Consider the following 18,297-nt stretch of genomic DNA (forward strand, 5'->3'; position numbering starts at 1 on the left):
CATCAGGTAACGATGTTGAGACTGGAGCGAATGCCAGTGAATGTTGCAGTGGTGGGAACATGAAGCACACGGACCTCGCCAAGAGCCACTTTCTCACGAACAAAATGAATATCAATCTCGATGTGTTTGGTGCGACGATGCTGAACAGGATTGGACGCCATGTAGACTGCAGAAATATTGTCACAATAAACAATTGTTGCACGCTCAATTGGTTGATGAAGCTCAACCAGAAGCTGACGGAGCCACACTGCCTCAGCCACAGAATGCGCAACAGACCTATATTCAGCTTCTGCAGAAGATCTGGAAACTGACCTGCCTTTTAGAAGACCAAGAAACAAGATTGTCACCCAAATAAACACAAAAGCCGGATGTAGATCGTCGAGTATCTGGACAACCCGCCCAGTCTGCATCAGAATAAACTGTCAAGCTTGTTGGAGAGGAAGAGTTAAGAAGAAGACCATGATCAATAGTACCTTTGAGATACCGATGTATTCTCTTGACATGAGAAAAATGAGGAACACGAGGATCATGCATATATAAGCATGCTTGTTGAACAGAATAAGATATATCGGGACGAGTGAGAGTGACATATTGGAGAGCACCAGTGATACTGCGATATAGTGTAGGATCAGAAAAAGGTTCACCATCGGCCGACAACTTGGTACCAACATCGACCGGCGTAGGACAGGGTTGACAGTCAGTCATCCCCGCACGAGAGAGCAAATCAAGAAGATACTGGCGTTGAGAGAGAAAGAGTGTAGATGAAGTGCGGGAAACATTGATCCCAAGAAAGTGATGAAGAGGACAAAGGTCAGTCATGGAGAATTCATGATTAAGAGAAGACATAATATGTTGTAAAAAGGAATCAGAAGAGGCAGTGAGAATGATATCGTCAACATATAGTAGAAGATATGCAGTATGAGAGGAGGAACGAAAAATAAAGAGAGAGGAGTCGGATTTAGATGAGGTAAAACCTAATGTGTGAATGAAGGTGGTGAAGCGATGAAACCAAGCACGAGGAGCTTGTTTAAGACCATACAGAGATTTGTGAAGAAGACAAACAAAATCAGGAGAAGAGGAATTCTCAAAACCAAAAGGTTGTTGACAATAGACAGTTTCATTGAGAGTGCCATGTAGAAAAGCATTTTTAACATCTAATTGATGAATCGGCCAAGAGGAGGAGACAGCAAGACTGAGAACAACACGAATGGTACTAGGTTTAACAATCGGAGAAAAAGCCTCATCAAAATCAATACCGTGTTGTTGAGAAAAACCACGACATACCCAACGAGCTTTATAACGAGCAAGAGTACCATCAGCATGAAATTTGTGACGGAAAACCCATTTGCCGGAAACAACATTGACACCGGGTGGTTTGGGAACAAGAGTCCAGGTGTTATTTTGCTGAAGAGTATGAAACTCATCACGCATGGCAGAATGCCAGAGAGGATCGAGAAGAGCACGTTTATAAGAGGTAGTAATAGGCGAGACAGTGGGAGTAGCCGTGAGATTAAGACGTCAGGTAGGGAGGTGAAAGCCACGCTTACCACGAGTGCAGATGACATGATCGTTGGCCGGAGGTATAATAGGAACAACATTGGGCGGAAGAGGCGGTGTTGAGGAAGAAGAGGAAGAAGGAGAAGCGAGAACAGGGGAGATGGGCGTGGGAGGAGAGGTAGCTGCCGTCAAGGGAGGAGTGGGGGCGCGGAAGGCTATGGTGTGGGAGGAGTGGGCGACACGGCGGAAGGCTGTTGTGGGGTTGCGTGGGGCTGCTCTGGTGGCTGTTGCTCCGCGGCAACAGAGGTAGGAGTTAGACGAGGGAGTAGAGAAGATGAAGAATGGACAGGAGATGGTTGGTGCGTAGGTGATGATTGTGTGGCAGCGTAGGGAAAAGTGTGTTCGTCAAAGACGACGTGGCGGGAAATAATGACACGACCGGATGAAGGATCGAAGCTGCGAGAGCCCTTATGATCATCGGAGAGACCAAGATAGATGCAGGGTAAAGACCTAGGCTCTAGTTTATGAGAGGTTGTAGAAGTGATGTTGGGAAAATAGAGACAACCAAAAACGCGGAGAGAAAGATAGTCGGGATGGGAAAGAAAAAGAGATTGAAAAGGGGTGTAGAGAGGACATGTTTTGGTTGGTCTAATATTTAGAAGAAGTGTGGCAGTACGTAGTGCTTCAACCCAAAAACGGGGAGGGAGAGAAGCTTGAATAAGCAAAGTGCGAAGAATATCATTGATGGAGCGAAGAGAGCGTTCTGCTTTTCCGTTTTGAGGGGATGTATAGGGGCAAGAAAAGCGAAGGAGGATGCCGTGAGAGAGAAAGAAAGTGCGATTGCGAGTATTGTCAAATTCACGTCCATTGTCGCATTGAATAAAGCGTATTGGAAGACCAAAGTGGGTAAGAACATATTGTGGAAAATTGAGAAAAATTGGGTGTACGTCGGACTTGGCTCATAGAGGGAATGTCCAAACATAATGGGAATAATCATCAAGAATTACAAGATAGTATTTATAACCGGAAACACTAGAAATTGGAGAGGACCATAAATCACAATGTAGTAATTCAAAAGGAAAAGTACTAATAGTAGAGGAGGTACCAAAAGGTAGTCTAACATGTTTGCCACATTGACAGGCATTACAAAGAGAGGAATCATGAGAGACACTAGAGCTAGGGATACAAAATTCTTGTAGTAATGATGATAAGGTAGCTTTATAGGGATGACCAAGCCGACGATGCCATAGATCAACGGATGCAAGCATGGCGCGAGGAGTGGAAGTGGAGGCGCCATGAAGAGGATAAAGATCGCCTGTGCTATTGTACCGAGCGGGAACCTCCCCCGTTTTCAGATCCTTCACAGATAAACCAAAGGGGTCAAAGGCAAGAATAACTTGATTATCGATGGTAAACTGACGAACAGAGATAAGATTGGCAATTAAAGATGGGACTACAAGAATATTACGTAAAAGAAAATTGTTAGAAGAATAGGGGATGTAAGAGTCACCGGTGCAAGAGACAGGAATAGTGGAATCATCACTAATGGTAATGGAAGAAAAAGAAGAAGGAAAACAAGCTGACAAAAAAATTCATATTTGAAAACATATGCATGAATGCACCAGAATCGAAAATCCAATCCGTACCTTCGTTGTTGAGGGTGAAATTGTTCATGGCGGCGATGAAGGCAGCCTGATCCCAGCTTGGTGATGTTGTGCTTGGCGATGAAGGGGCAGGCACGGTCATTGGTGCATGCTGATCGTATGCGTACGGTGACGGCGCCGAAAGAGCACCGGGCGCATAGGGAACCAGGGCGTAGCCGGGCGGAACCGCGGGGGCGCCGGGCGAGGTCGGTGTAGTGGTGGCGGTGTAGACGTGAGGCGGCCGCCGGGGCCCGAGGAGACCAGGAGAGCCGGCGGCGGGACGAAGGCCCGGGCTCCAGGATCCCGTGTATGCTGGAGGGGCGCCGTAAGGAGATGGAGCAGACCAAGGCATGGGCCATGCCTGAACCAGCCCGGTCCAGGGATCTTGCTGTGGGTGCCATGCTGGTGGAGTAGATGCCGGCGTAGACGATGATGATGGCGCTGAAGAGCCGGCGGAGCGAGGCTGGGGTGGCCGGTAGACGGGATTCTTCCCGTGGTAGTTATGGCTCGGGCGCCAGCCTGGAGGCGGCTGGGCAGGTGCCGGTGACGAAGATGATGGAGCTGGCGCAGAAGGCTTGGTGGTGGCGTGAAACACTTGCGGGCGGGTGGCCTTGCGAGCTTGGTTCTGAGACTCGAGCTGAAGAAGAGAGCGGACCTCGCCGAAGGAAGGATAGGGCCGCAACATGGGGATGAAGGCCACCTGTTTCTCAAACTGCTCACCGAGGCCGACGAGAAGAGCGTTGATGAGGACGCGGTCGTCGACGTGATCCCCAAGCTGCCGGAGTTCATCACCGATAGACTTGATCCGCTGGCAGAAGACGGTGACCGGGGAGTCTCCTTGGATGATGGTGCGGAGCTCGGTGTGGAGAGCATTGATGCGGGCGTCGGAGTTGTCTTGAAACAACTGTTGAAGAGAGGCCCAAAGCTCGGCTGCGGTGGCGTCGTCGTTGGAGACAAGATTGAAGAGCTCGGTTGAGATCCGAGTATAAATCCATTGAATGATCGTGAGATCGTCCTTCACCCAACGAGGATTGGCAGGCTGCGGGACAGAGGATGGATGTATATGGTGGCGTAGACAGCAGCGACCAAGGTGGATGTGGAAGAGATGGCGCCAGTGGTAGAAATTGTGGGCAGCGAGATCAAGCGAGATGGGTATGAATGGCGAACATCAGCAATTGTATATGCTAGAGAGATTTGTGGTGGCGGAAGGGTGTATTGGTGGTGGGTAAGAGAACTAGGGTTGTAGGAGGAAGAAGAGAGGGATGGCGATCTGGCGGCGTTGAACTCAGCCGCGGTAAAGAGGGGCCGTGCCGGGAGAGGTGGAGGTTTCGGCGGTGAGGCCATGTCGAGGAGATAACCTTGGTGACGGATACCATGAAGAGTATTGAATTCTGAATATCTATTATTGCCTCGAAGGGCTGTTTATATAAGATACAAAACTTGGGGGCCAAGGATAGTAGAGATAGATTACAACTTGAACTACCAAATACATAAACCGAATATATACTCTAATAGAATGAACTGAATTCCTAGCACCCAAGCAAAGTGTTTGACAGGAAACAGAGCACCAATGGAAGCCACCTATATCAGACCTGGTGAAAATAAACACTAACGGAGCTTTCCATCCTAAGCTAGGACATGGAGGGTGGGGCTTTATCTGTCGAAACTCAAACAATGAGACTCAGTTTGCAGCAGCTGGGTCGGCTAGTGTGTTCTCGGATGCTCTCCATGCAGAGACGTTGGCCCTATCCAAAGCTGTAACATTTGCCGATGATTTTGGTGTTGGCAAGGTGATTTTTGAGACTGATAATTTGTGCCTTCAGCAAGCCGTGTCTTCTGATCAATATAATTGTGTGCCTCTTGGGATGCTCCTCGGGGAGATAAAGCAAGGTGTTGGCAAGGATTTTTACAGCGCAAAAAAAAAATCCGAATTTTTTATATGTGCACATATAGAAGTGTAATATATCGTGTGAATTTTCATCAAAATCTGTGCTTGTATGTGAGACATACGAAAAAGACAAATACATGCAAAAATCAGCTCTTTTTTGACGGATTAAAATTGTTTTGAATATCCTTATATTTCTACAAACATGGTTGACATGTTTGGATACATTTGTAGAATTTAATATTATTAGAAAATAATTTTTAATACATGTTGAATAGTTTATAAATACAAAGTTGTCAAATATTTATTAATAATTGGATATTCTAGAAATAGAGTGACGATATACAATAATTGTGTGTGCTTCTGGTGCAGAATGAAGATATATGAATTTACACAATAGTACTTAATATGGATTGAACTATTTAAATCGACATAAAATTTTGAAAAGGTTCATTTTACCTCTTCAAAGTACACGATAACAAAAGAAGTTTTTTTTTGAAAATACAAAGTAATTTAATATTGGTAATCTTTTTATATGGGAAAATTTGTGTGTCATAAAATTAAACATGAACTTGGAAAAATAAAAAATAAACAGTGGTAATAAATAAAAAATAAATGATGGATAAACGCAACAATTAGTCTACAATAGCTTTCTTGCTAACATTCTTATGGAAAGCAAAGTTCAGCTGCATGGCTGGATCGTGCCGGTAGTTGACCAGGAGGTGCCTTGTTCGAAACTCCTCTGTGTGTTTTTTTCATTTTATTTCTATCTAGCATACCCTATACTTCAGGACTTTTCTACATGATTATATAAAACTCGAGGTTGGTTTCTGTAAAATAATTCCTCACAAGCGGGCACATGGGCCACTGCCACGCTAGCACGCCACGTGAAGACGAAGGCACCATATTTGCACGATGGGACAACTTTAAGCATCAGTTTCGTGTATTTTATAACTTTAGGCATCAAACTGACCGTACAAGACAAGTTTAGGCACCTCCGATGTATTTAAGTCGATAAAAAGGTTATTGTGATGGAGGTTCATGTGTGTGCGAGAATTGCTTTGTGCAATCACGTGGACACCATTCTGCAGAGTTTTTTCTTTTTTGATTATTTTTTTTAAGAAAAGGAGGAAGACCCCCGGCCTCTGCGTCTGGACGATGCATGCAGCCACTTTATTAATTATTCACAAAAGTCCTTACAAAGAAATACAACAGTAAGTCTGAAGCCACCGTCTAGGCAACATCTGTCGCTACTCCTATCCAGTTGATGAAGGGATGCTGATAGTCCGAGTCTAATAACACAGACCTCGCAGCCAAGCTTAACATCTAAGACCTGAGACCCCAACCTAGCCACGAGAAAGTATCCTGTGCAATGACAGAATATGTGCACCAGATGCATCATAGACTCAGGAGCCGTTGGATGAAGAACAAAGGGACAGGATTCAGTCCTATGGTGGGCTGCTGGCACATTTGCAAAAGACACCTTGTACTCTTGTAGACAGCTCCTTGTTTTTGCATAATGGAGCAGAGCAGGACAAAATCCGTTGCTTTGCAAACTAGTTTCGCTACATCTCCCGTTATTTTAATTGTTCGCGAGAGCTGGTACCGGGAGATGAGGAGTGCATCTCACATAGCTATATGCAGTCACGCCATGTCCTCTTTTAGTTGCATCCGTGCTATGTACTCATCGCAGATGCTTTGTAAAGAAATGTTCCAACAACATTTCGGATGCCTCATCGCAGATGCTTTGTACATTTCTTGCTAAATAAAAACAGTTGCAACGGACTGGGCAGAAACAAACCATTAATAATCCCGTTCATGACTTGAAAATCGCATCGCCGATTGATTGGATATATGTATAACTTGACACACATATTTGGCATCACAAATTCAGTTCTTACATATAAAATGGCGTACTTTACACGAATCTTCAAGTGCTGCTAAAAAATCCTGAAAAGGTCTTCATATCATTACCTATCACCTCCCACATGGGAATACTTGTAGTAAGTGGTACTTCATAAACAGAGCCTTTGAGCCTTCATAAACAGTCTACTTCACTATTCTGTTACATAAATTTTTGGAATCATGAATATGAAAAGAAATTGGAATCTTCAAATACAAAACGACGAACAAAATAAAATGTTGTAATAGAATCAGGAACAGAGACAAGAACAAGTTTCCAAAAAAAAAAAAGATACAAGAACAAGTAGTGATGCTTTCAGCTAGTTCCGTCAAACATAGAAGCACACTTTCCGTTTAGGCCGTCTTACCTGCTGCCTAAAACAGTTTCATAAATGGACGCCATCATTTTATTCAATTCAGATAAACTACAAGGTTCATTTTGCAGGTGTGCCAGCAGCCCAGCTTGTACCAGATCTTGCCCGTTCCTTCTCAATCAAATGACCCATAACTCGCTGGTGCACCTGGTGCACCAATTCTCTCGTTGCATGGGATACGTTCTCCCCTAGCCACTTGCCGGGTCTGGGGTACACACTGGTCCGGCGTGCTCTCAGAGGCCGCCGCCGCCAACTGCCACCGCTCCATCTTCAGAACTGTACTGATGCATCAACCTTGCTTGGTCTAGCTATCGTCGACGCCATCACGGCGCCAACGGCACCTCCTCTCTGCGCGCAAACGGCTGAGCACGTCACGTTCGCCACTGATACACCTCAGCACCATGCTGCCAAGTACCTCCAGCCGACACAGCTTGAAGTCTTTAGAAGATCTGTCGTGCGTAGCACCTGCCGACCAGGCATGACAAAGCGTAGCACCTGTCGGTCAGGCATGACTTGACATCTCCACCGAAGCTCCGTGCAAGAAGAAGCCCCTCCACCTCCTGCCTCTGACTTCCAGCGCTGCTCCACAAACGATGCTCCCAAAAGAGGAACGACACCACGGTGCCGCCATCGTCCGATCTGGAAGATCAGATCCTAGGGTTTCCCTAGGAGCAGCACGAGTGGGTCGACAGTAGTTACACAACGATGCCTCCATCAAGGTAACGGCGTAGAATGCCGCCATCGCCTGCCGTCGGCTCGGTTTTCACCGACAACCATGTCTCCCCAACTCGAAGCCGGGACTAGATGATGGATCTCGAGATCCGATCACCACTATTTACAGTAGTTGTGATAGTAGTGTCACCACTGAGTTGTGGTCAGGACTCCGGACTCGCTAGGTTCATTGCGTGCTTGTGAGTCTTGTGACACATTGCAACTGTGCGTGTAAGATGAAATCCACACAACCATTTCGAGAATATATTCTATCATATTCATCTGAGTGAATACGAAATGATACTCGTGTGCTTCTTTCCAAGTAATTTTTATTTATTCAGAGTTTGAGAAAATTTGAACAGAAAAGAACGCAAGATACAGACTGAATTTGATGTTAAAAAAGTAACTGATAGCAGCATGCTGCGGTACAGATAAAGTTGGGTCATAGTAACAGACAGTAACATTTCTGGAATCCAAATTGAAACAAGAATTGTCCCTTTCTCCAAACTCATACATGTCTTCTCTTTTTGTAGCATACTTGAGAATGAGGCACAGGCAGACGTTCCAGCAGCCACTGCATGGAAATATGAACAGAAACACGGTGTCAGTCAAACAAATCCACGAATTGATCATTCAGAAGGTGATAACACAACTGAACAAAAGCATATCATGCATTGAGCAAACTGGGTAAAAACAAAATAGACTACAGTGTATGAGGTGCGCACCTGATTTATAATAGAGAAGACATGCCTTTGTTGCAGCCAAATTGACTCATCAGCAGTGGAAAACACTTGTGTCTGGAGTCAAGGGTTGCATGATAGAGACTGCTGCCGCTCAGCAGATAGATAGATGTCCAGTTAATACAAACTAAGGTCTGAAACTGGGCAGAAATCAGCATTCAGTATTTATTCCGTGGACTCAGCAACCCATCCCAAGTATGGCCGTGTGGCAACCAAATCCCAAACAGGCAGATGCCCATCCGGGGTCCATGAATGAAGCTCAACCACCTTTTCATCACTAGAATTGTTTGGAGGCTCAATAACAGTCAGCCGGTCACCACATGCTCGGAAACCCATGTCCCTGCCCCCTTGCTTAGACTGTACAGGCAATTTTCCAAGAGTGATCCACTTGTTGTCCAGCTTATCATACTGCTTCAAATCATTCTCTCTGTAATCAGCAGCATAAATCTCATTGTTGACAACTGCAAGGCACAGAGGGGCTCCCTCATCTGTCTCGTTGAGCCCCTGAGACATGTTGTCGATGAGCCTCCATGACCGCTGGTTCAAGTCATACTCCTCACCGCATGTCAATAACTCGTGGCTACTGCTAAGACCACCGATCACATAGAACTTGCCGTCCATGAACGCGGCAGAGCATCTGTACCTAGCGCTATTCATGCTGGGAAGGGGTGTCCAAGTATGTGTCTCTGAGTCGTACATCTCTGCGGAGCTCAATATATTATGAGAAGAATCAGCGCCTCCCGCGACATACGCCTTTTCACCGACACTTGCTGACCCAAACAAGTACCGCGGGGGTACATCGCATCAGCCAGCCATGTCCATGAATTGGTAAGGATGCTATATCTCAAGGCAACCCTTCCGTGGGCCCCAAACACCAGCAGCTCGGTTCATACAGCGAGCGCGCCCCAGATGTAGCTTCCAGCCGGTGGCATCTTGGGCACATGGATCCAGTGCCCAGTGGACGGCTCATAAGCCTCCCACTCGTGGGGATTACCACAAGAGAGGTAGAGCCAGCACTCTGTGACCCCATTCTTCCGACGCAGTCGGTAGATGTCCCCGTTGCGAACCACAGAATTGAAGTCATGGTTGAGGGAGGCAATGGAGCCATAGTCCCACCTGGACAGCCGGTGGAGGCAATAGATGAAGAGGTCACGACCTATCACATGAATGATATTGCTCCACGAGACCTCTCCACCAGCTCCCGCTCCTGACAAAAGTCGACAAATTAATTGACGGGTAATTTATCACATGATCCTGATGGCAAATTGTGTCTGTTAGAAAAGTTATACCTGGAACATGCAGCGCGCAGAAAGTGGACTCCGGTGACCTTGCTGATATCCTGCAGGTTACAACAACCATGAACAGTTAATTGGGGTAGAAGAATTGAACAGTTACGACAACCATGTAGCTCGGCGCTGCCACTACCTTTTATCGCCATGGGAACCAGAATCCACTAGTTGCACGTCGATTATAGCATTGCTCGGATGATTGCTAACTATCCCTATCCTCGACACATACTTCAGATCAGCAGCTGCACCCCCAAATTTTGCGGAGACCTCTCCAAGGCGTGGCATATGCTCGATGCTGATTGATGCAGTACCATGTCGATATTGTTTGCACTGCTCAGACTCCGAAAAAAGTTCAAGTCGTTGGTCCATTCGGGGGATGGAATTGAAAACGAGCCTGAGCTTCCAGAGATTAGGCACTGCATCCGCCTCAAATTTTAGCCAAGCTATTCCACTCATGAACCTCAGCTTCAAGTACTTCAGAGCTGTGAATCCAGCAGCTGTGCCAAAGATTATCTTCATATTAGGTGACTTCTCCACATACAACGACAGAGCAGTGAGGGCGGGCAACCCTCTGAGAATATCAACATCATTTATACAGTCCATCCACTGCAATCTTCAGAATGCATAGGTTGCCAAGTTGGATCTTCCACAAATGCATATCACAAAATATGACGGGGCTGTGAGGTGAGACGTCAAATCTCTGGGTGTGGTGGTTAGGTTTATCCAACATCCACAAAACTCTTGCTTTTGAAGCGTCACCATAGCTAGCCGAGGAGCCGTGAACCAGTTTTACAGTTTTCAGGCTGTCATGTTCATACATTAAATAATCCAGAGCATACATGCTTCTCTCCAGATGGTCGGAATCAGAAGAAGGCGGAGTAGAAATGCAAATATCCTGCAGGTGGTTCGGCTTGCAAAGGCTCAGATAGTCACCGACAGACCAATCCAGCAGATTTGTGTGAGGAGGTAGACTGAGGTACAACAAGCGTGAGAGATATATAATGTCCCATGGAACATAAGTGCCTCTTGGTGTATCCATAACATCCAGTGTTTCCAAACATTGCAGCCCTCTCATATAGTTTGGAAGTTTTACGCAGACATCACATGCTTTTTTTTTGGTAATGGAGGCATACCCCCGGCCTCTGCATCATGATGATGCATGCGGCCTTTTTATTAAAAATCCATAAAGTATCGTCATAAAGGTCTTACAGCTCGCAAACGGAGCAAAACAAAATACATAAACCGGAAAATTACAAGCGGACAAAGACAACCGATACGGTAATAATAAGGATACGCTCTCTAGACTCCTATCCTATTATGCGAACGCCATCTGAACCGGTTGAATATAACCCGAGCCACCATCTCCCATTGGTTGCACCTAGTAACCAAAGGCTCCCTGGAGTCCATAGGAGTGAGTAAGGACCACGTACGGATCCAAGCTGTAGCTCTGAAGATAACCTGCAAAAAAGTTAAGTTGTGTTGTCTGTTAAAAATCATATCATTTCTGCAGTTCCATATAGCCCATAATTGCGAGCATATTCCAATCCGAATACGAGCTGCCGTGATCTGTTCAACCCCAGCTAACCACGTCCCAAACAAAGACACAATATCTACTGGAGGATTGATATTAAAAGCTATATGAATCGTTTTTCAAAATAACTTGGCAAGTGGGCATTTAAGAAATAAATGTTGTATTGTCTCATCCTGAGCACAAAAACAACACCGCGAGTTGCCTACCCATCGCCTCTTAAGTAAGTTGTCCTTTGTGAGTATTACTTGCTTGTGGACAAACCACATTAAAATTTTAATCCGCAAAGGAAACTTAACCTTCCATATATGTAGTGACCTTGAGAGGGGGCCAGAATTAATCAGATCCGTATAAAAAGATTTCACCATAAATATCCCATTTTTAGTTAACTTCCATTGTGTTGAGTCCGGCATGTCGGAGAGTCGAACTTCAATCAATCTCCGAACCAAGTGCATCCACGCTGTCCATCTCTCACCCACTAACGAACGTCTGAACTGGATGTTCAAGGGAATAGTTTGAAGGACGATACCTACGTAATCCTCCTTACGTTGCACAATATTGTAGAGGGTAGGATATTGTAAGGCCAGAGGCGTCTCTCCTAACCACGTATCCTCCCAAAATCTTGTTGACATCCCGTTGCCAACCAAGAATTTGACCCTACGAAAGAACATGTCCTTCGTTCTCATAAGTCCCTTCCACAACGACCAATCAGTCGGTCTGATGGTAGCCTGGGCTAACGTTTTCGAGTGCAAATACTTATTGCGCAGGATTTGAGACCACATGCCCTCCGCCACTGTCTCTAACCTGTACAACCATTTGCTCATAAGGCATTTATTCTTAGTTTCCAAGTTTTCAATACCGAGGCCCCCTTGGTCTTTAGGTCGACAAAGGATATCCCATCGCGCGAGACGGTATTTCCTCTTGGCCTCATCAGACTGCCAAAAGAAACGAGATCTAAAGAAATCAAGTCGCTTTCGGACCCCTTTCGGAATTTTGAAGAACGAAAGTAAAAACATTGGCATGCTAGTCAATACTGAGTTAATCAGAACTAGCCGTCCATATGACATCAGCTTGCCCTTCCAGCAGCTGAGTTTTTTTTTCAATTCGTTCTTCAATACCTTTCCATTCTTTATTGGATAGCTTACGGTGATGAATCGGAATACCCAAGTAACTGAATGGTAAAGCATCTAATTCGCATCCAAACAATTGTCTGTATATATGTATGTTCCTCGTCTTTGGCCTTCCCAAAACAGAACACCTCGCTCTTATGAAAATGATTTTTAAGCCAGACAATTGTTCGAATAGACACAAGATAAGTTTCATGTTACGTGCCTTAGCCATGTCATGTTCCATGAATAGAATAGTGCCATCAGCATATGTAGAATGGACACCCCTCCATCAACTAGATGAGGAACTAGACCCTCTACATGGCCATCCATAAGGGTAGTGTCGGAATTAAGGTGAACTATGACATCGGTCACTACTTCCAGACGCATAAGGGGTTGAGACAAGGGGATTCCATGTCACCTCTTCTGTTCAATATTGTGGCAGATATTGGATGGCCATGTAGACATCACATACAATCTTCAGATATCTCAGATGGAACAGTTCTGATACTCTAGAGAGATCTATGGACCGGTCTTGGTCGCCATTATGGCTGAAGGTTTAGAACACGAACAAGCTTGAACTCTCCAATGCAAGGCATGCACTCTGATAATCCAAAAACCTCAAGTGAACGTACTTGTGACTTTCTTATGTTTGCTGGTATCTTGGCATACTTTGCATCACCAAGTTGGAGAGATAGTCGACGGACCTTATGAGAAAGTGCCAAAATCTTTCTTGTGATATACTACCACAACGAAATTCTCTTCTGCAGACTTATGTGCAATAAGATCATGAACCATGTTCTGAAATGTGCAGGACACCACCTCATTGTTGAAGTTGATAGACACAGGTTGGATAAATCCTCTATCAACAAGTTCATCGAAATACATTCCTGCAACTTCTTCCATATTTTTCCCTTCCCTTGCAGCAAGAAACCCTTCAGCCACCCATTGCCTGACCAGGTCATGTTTGAAGATTATGGAGCCCTCTGGATACATACAGAGCTGGAGCAAGCATGTGTCGAGGTAATGAGGAAGGCTGTTGAAGCTGAGGTTCAGTACTTGTCTCGTTCTTTCTGAACTTGAATTTGATGAAAAACAAGACACTAACGAATCATGTATCTGTGTCAGTAAATCCACTGATACAGAAGGCTGGTTTGCTAAAAGACTAGCAATGCTGATGGTGGCTAGCGGCAAACCACCGCATGCCAAAGAATAGCTGATGGTTTGCTAAAAGATTGAAACTTGTTTCAGTTCTTCAGGACAGTCACTTTCAGAACCAAAAAGCCTGTCAAAGAATAGCTTCCTTGAGTGATCATCATCCAAAGGATTCACCTCAAAAACTTGTTCTGGGTCAACGCTGCAACATGCTAATGCAACGTCTTCAATGCTGAGGTATTATTCTGCTTCCTTGACTACACTTGGGCAAAAGCTGATTAATAACATCCCATGCTGCTGTATCCCATAAATCATCAACAACAAGTAGATATCTGCATGTCAAGAATGCACGCATGTCACATTTATGTGTCAGGCTAAAAGTAACAACAGTTAGATATGCTAGAAAAGAAAGAATTTTTAGTCCATACATGTGCAGGACTTATATGGTATTAATCTGAAGTTAAATGTTACTGCCAGCATCAAGTTAGTGATCATCAAGATTAAAACTAATGTCCGTTTACTCGACAGACATGTACTGAAGCTTTTCTAGCTCACTGTAAAGCTTACTATCGAGCTTTTCTACCTCACTGTAAAGCTTGTCTGAAAAACATCTTTTCAGAAATTGACTATATATCATCATGCCTTTTTTTGTCAAAAACAAAAGAGCAACCTGTAGGGATTTAATGTAGTACATGCGATTCTGGACCATGTCGAAAATAAGTACATACTTTGCAATACAACTAGTACATACGATTTGCATGTGGAAAATAAGTACCTCTTGCCATGTAGATAATTCCTGATATTTTCAGCAGTAACGCGAAATTCATCGGAAGCGTCTTGGCTTGCTTGGGGTTGCTTCCGCTGGAATTGTGATATCATGTCGCAGAAAAGCCTCTTCATATCAGGCTTTTTGGACACCCGGACGAAAGCCCGACAATGGAATTTCCTCCCAATTTTATTGTACAACACTTTGGCAAGCACTGTTTTCCCAAGACACCCAGATCCATGAATAGACACTACCTTGAGCTGTTGATCCGCGTCGTTAAACAAAGAGTTGATAAAGTTGCTCATCCGAGCATCAATTACTAGGCCGGAACAAGTTTTCTCACGGGGCAGTGGCAGCATTGGCATCATAGGCCCAATGGCTGAAAATCTACGTGCCGCCGAGGTGCTACAACAATGGAGCTGGTACCTCTCATACCGTTGGATTGCCTCCCCGGCATAGATCCTGAATTCTGATACCTTTTCAACCATCTGTTGGTACCACTTGAGCTTCCTGGGAGCACGAATGACATCAGCACAAATGGTTTTGGAGATAAAATGTCCTGACACATCAGGAGCTGCATATTCAATATGTTTCTGCCACTTGAGCCTCTTGGGAATCTTAACATGAGTCATCTTGTGGTCAGATTTATAGCCAAGAGACTCAGGGGGCACAAAGTTGTCAATACAATCTTGGATGTCATAAGATAACTCCTGTGCCTCTTTCATCCAGCACTTGGCCGCCAGGGGAGGGTCCTCCACCTCTATCAGATCTTCAAGGTATGCGCATATTTCTTTAAGATCATCTTTGAGGAGTTGTGACCTATCATTGACCCCCTTGGTCAGCTTGCATCCATCAGGACCTAGCATCATGTGAAGCTTCTTAAGAAGGGGTCTCATGGCACCCAGAGAAACACTAATACTGGCATCCATCTCTCTGCCTCTACCTCCTATTGAAACATCTGGGAAAAAACATAGACGAGAAAGAACGATTTAATTTACACAATGGATGTTGCATGTAATAAATAACTAACAGTACATGCCACACTCACATCTATTTCTATTCACATAACTGACATTCAGAAAAGCTAAATTATATCGATTTTCTACTTTGTACTTCAATCGTCATATCCACCAACACATTTAAATTGTGGAACAAACTAATTGCTTATACACATTTCTTTTTGATAAAGACTAGACTTTATTGACTCAAAATGAAGCATCGAAGATACAAGCACAATGAGCACACACCCGTTGTCTGCATGACTAGGACGCTCACAACCAACATTAACACATATAAAAAAACACAGGCAAGGAGAAAGTTCATAAAAAACAGAAGCTCAACCTTGTTTATTCAACCAATTTGGCAGACGACCACTCGTAGAACTTGTGGATGAGCTATGTAATCTTGTGTCCGGCCGGTTGTGGTCGTGTTTTATTTTTACTTTTTTTTGGTATTCAATGACTTGAACTTGTTTTCATGTTTCTGATGCACAGAGGCCGGGGTACTCCCCTTTTCAGAAACAACAATTGCTCTGTAATATAAGGGCAGCAAGTTTGGGATTACCTAATTAGCTTGCCGGAGTTCATTCTAGTCATTCTGAATGGGAGGCCGACACTTGTGCTGCCTTCCATGACACCAAGGCATCCACCCGCACCGACAAGTATAGCGCAGGCACCTCCCACAGCAACTAGTGTATCTATATCACCTAGTACGCAGAGGCAGGTGGTAATCCTCCTTTTAGAACAAATCTATATCATCTAGTTAGTTGAATGCAATGTCGACAAGAGACAAATCTTTGTACTATGTTTATAACTAGCTAATTTTGCCCTCTTATATAATCGATATAGATCATTTATTCTAGAGTGTTTGCTGTCTTCATAGCCACAATTTGAAGTGCACTCTTCACTTTGGAGACAATGTGATCGATCATGGCGGGAGTTACAACCGTTTACATATACTGGAGGGATGGTGATTACAAGCGTTTATACACTACATTCATTCGAATTAGAACATCAAAGCTAGAAATTTAAATGCAGTTCAAAATCACAGAAGCTACTTCTCCATTTAATATGCTATCACTACTGGATTTTCTTTTTCCTTGTGCGGCCTCTGTTTTAGGTCAATAGAGCTACTTTGGTTTTCATGTCACCACCTTCTCCCTCCATTCACAAATATAAGATGTTCTAACTTTTTTCTAAATCGGATATACATAGAAACGATTTAGTGTGTTTGTTGACTCATTTCAGTCTATGTGTAGTCTATATTAAAAGTACCAGAAATGTTTTATATTTATGAACGGATGGATATTTAAAACACAAGCCACCACCACAAATCTACTAAATGTTTTATCCAAGCGATTTGTTCATCTGGAAGGCAGGTGGCGCGCACTTTTTTAAAGGTAGATCAATCCCTGCCCTCTAGACCGGTTGATGTGCACAAACATATATGATTGATTATTCAGTGATGGCAAGAAAAGTTAAGCATTGATGCTCAACAAATTGGCCTACATAAAGAGGAGGAAAATATAGGAGAAAACGCTGGAAACATGTTGAGGGCTGCCTCCTCGTCGCTTCTAGACACTGCCTCATCACCATCTGGGAGTTTCCTACCGTATTAGTCGATCTGCCCTAGCTGGATGTGGGGGCCAACGACGCCATTGCACCTCGCCACAAGGAGGCCGATACCGCTATCTATAGGGCATGCGTCATTGACGACACACTTGTATACCGAAAAAGGCTTTCGCCCCGCTTTATATATAAAGCAACGACCAGAAGTATAAATCCGGGTACAACACACAACCATCCACACACCACACACACTCAAGGCAAGATACAAGGGTGCCGATGCACCGCAACATAACCCAATCGACCACCAAGCACACTACCAAACACTTGGGGCCGACGAGGACCTTCCGAGACCTAGCCATCGAGAAGAAGTGAAGCGGGACAATGGCGAAGCATGGACTCCAAGGCGGTGCCTTCAAGAAGGGCACGACATCGAAAGTCGCCACCGCCCGATCTCGGAGATCAAGTTTTCACCCGGAGCAACATGGAGAGAAGAGAACACCACGACAAAGCCTTCATGAAGGAAACGATGCCCGCGGCGCCTCCACCGTCGGCCGGAGAAGACCGGGCAAGTTATGTACTCCGGTGTTAACCCTTTACCAAACCACCATGCTTAACATCACCAACCATGCCACCCACGTGGCCATGGCTGCCTGACCGCACCCAAGAAGCGCGCTCCGCCCACGAACACCGCGTCTCCCACCGCCAGGGCCGCCGCCCAGCATCCAAGCAACTCCGTGAACACCCGACGGCCTTGGCTTTGGCCTGACTGGCAGCCCCCGCCTATGAACATGCCAGCAACCGCCCTGCCTCGAACATCGCCAGAACCCCAACAAATAGCACACAACCGAGGAAAGGGGGAGGAGGAGCGGACGCATCCGGACCGGTGCACCCCTGCACCGGCGACGGGTGGCCATCGGGGCCTCCCATCCCTCCTAAGAACTCCCCACCGGACACACCCCCGTGTCGCCTCACCATGGCGCCCGCCGCAGCTCGACGCGAGGCCACCAACGGCAGCCCGCCCAACCATCGACAAGAAGCGCGAAGCCAACCCGCACCCGCAGCCAAGAGCACTCACCGGAAGAGCCACCCCGCGCCGCTCGCCGCCGTCCAGGGGCCGGAACAAGGGAGCCCCGA

At 45.4% G+C, this 18,297-nt stretch overlaps 2 pseudogenes; one reads left to right on the top strand and one right to left on the bottom strand.

The window, feature by feature from the left end:
• Window positions 1-1,807, top strand: part of LOC123168008 (uncharacterized) — an 11,833-nt pseudogene extending 10,026 nt beyond the window's left edge.
• Window positions 1,808-2,898: 1,091 nt separating this feature from the next.
• LOC123166569 (disease resistance protein RGA5-like) lies at window positions 2,899-15,553 on the bottom strand (annotated as a pseudogene).
• Window positions 15,554-18,297: the final 2,744 nt, after the last annotated feature.

This window comes from Triticum aestivum, chromosome 7D (genome assembly GCF_018294505.1).
Source record: "Triticum aestivum cultivar Chinese Spring chromosome 7D, IWGSC CS RefSeq v2.1, whole genome shotgun sequence".
Taxonomy (NCBI): Eukaryota; Viridiplantae; Streptophyta; class Magnoliopsida; order Poales; family Poaceae; genus Triticum; species Triticum aestivum.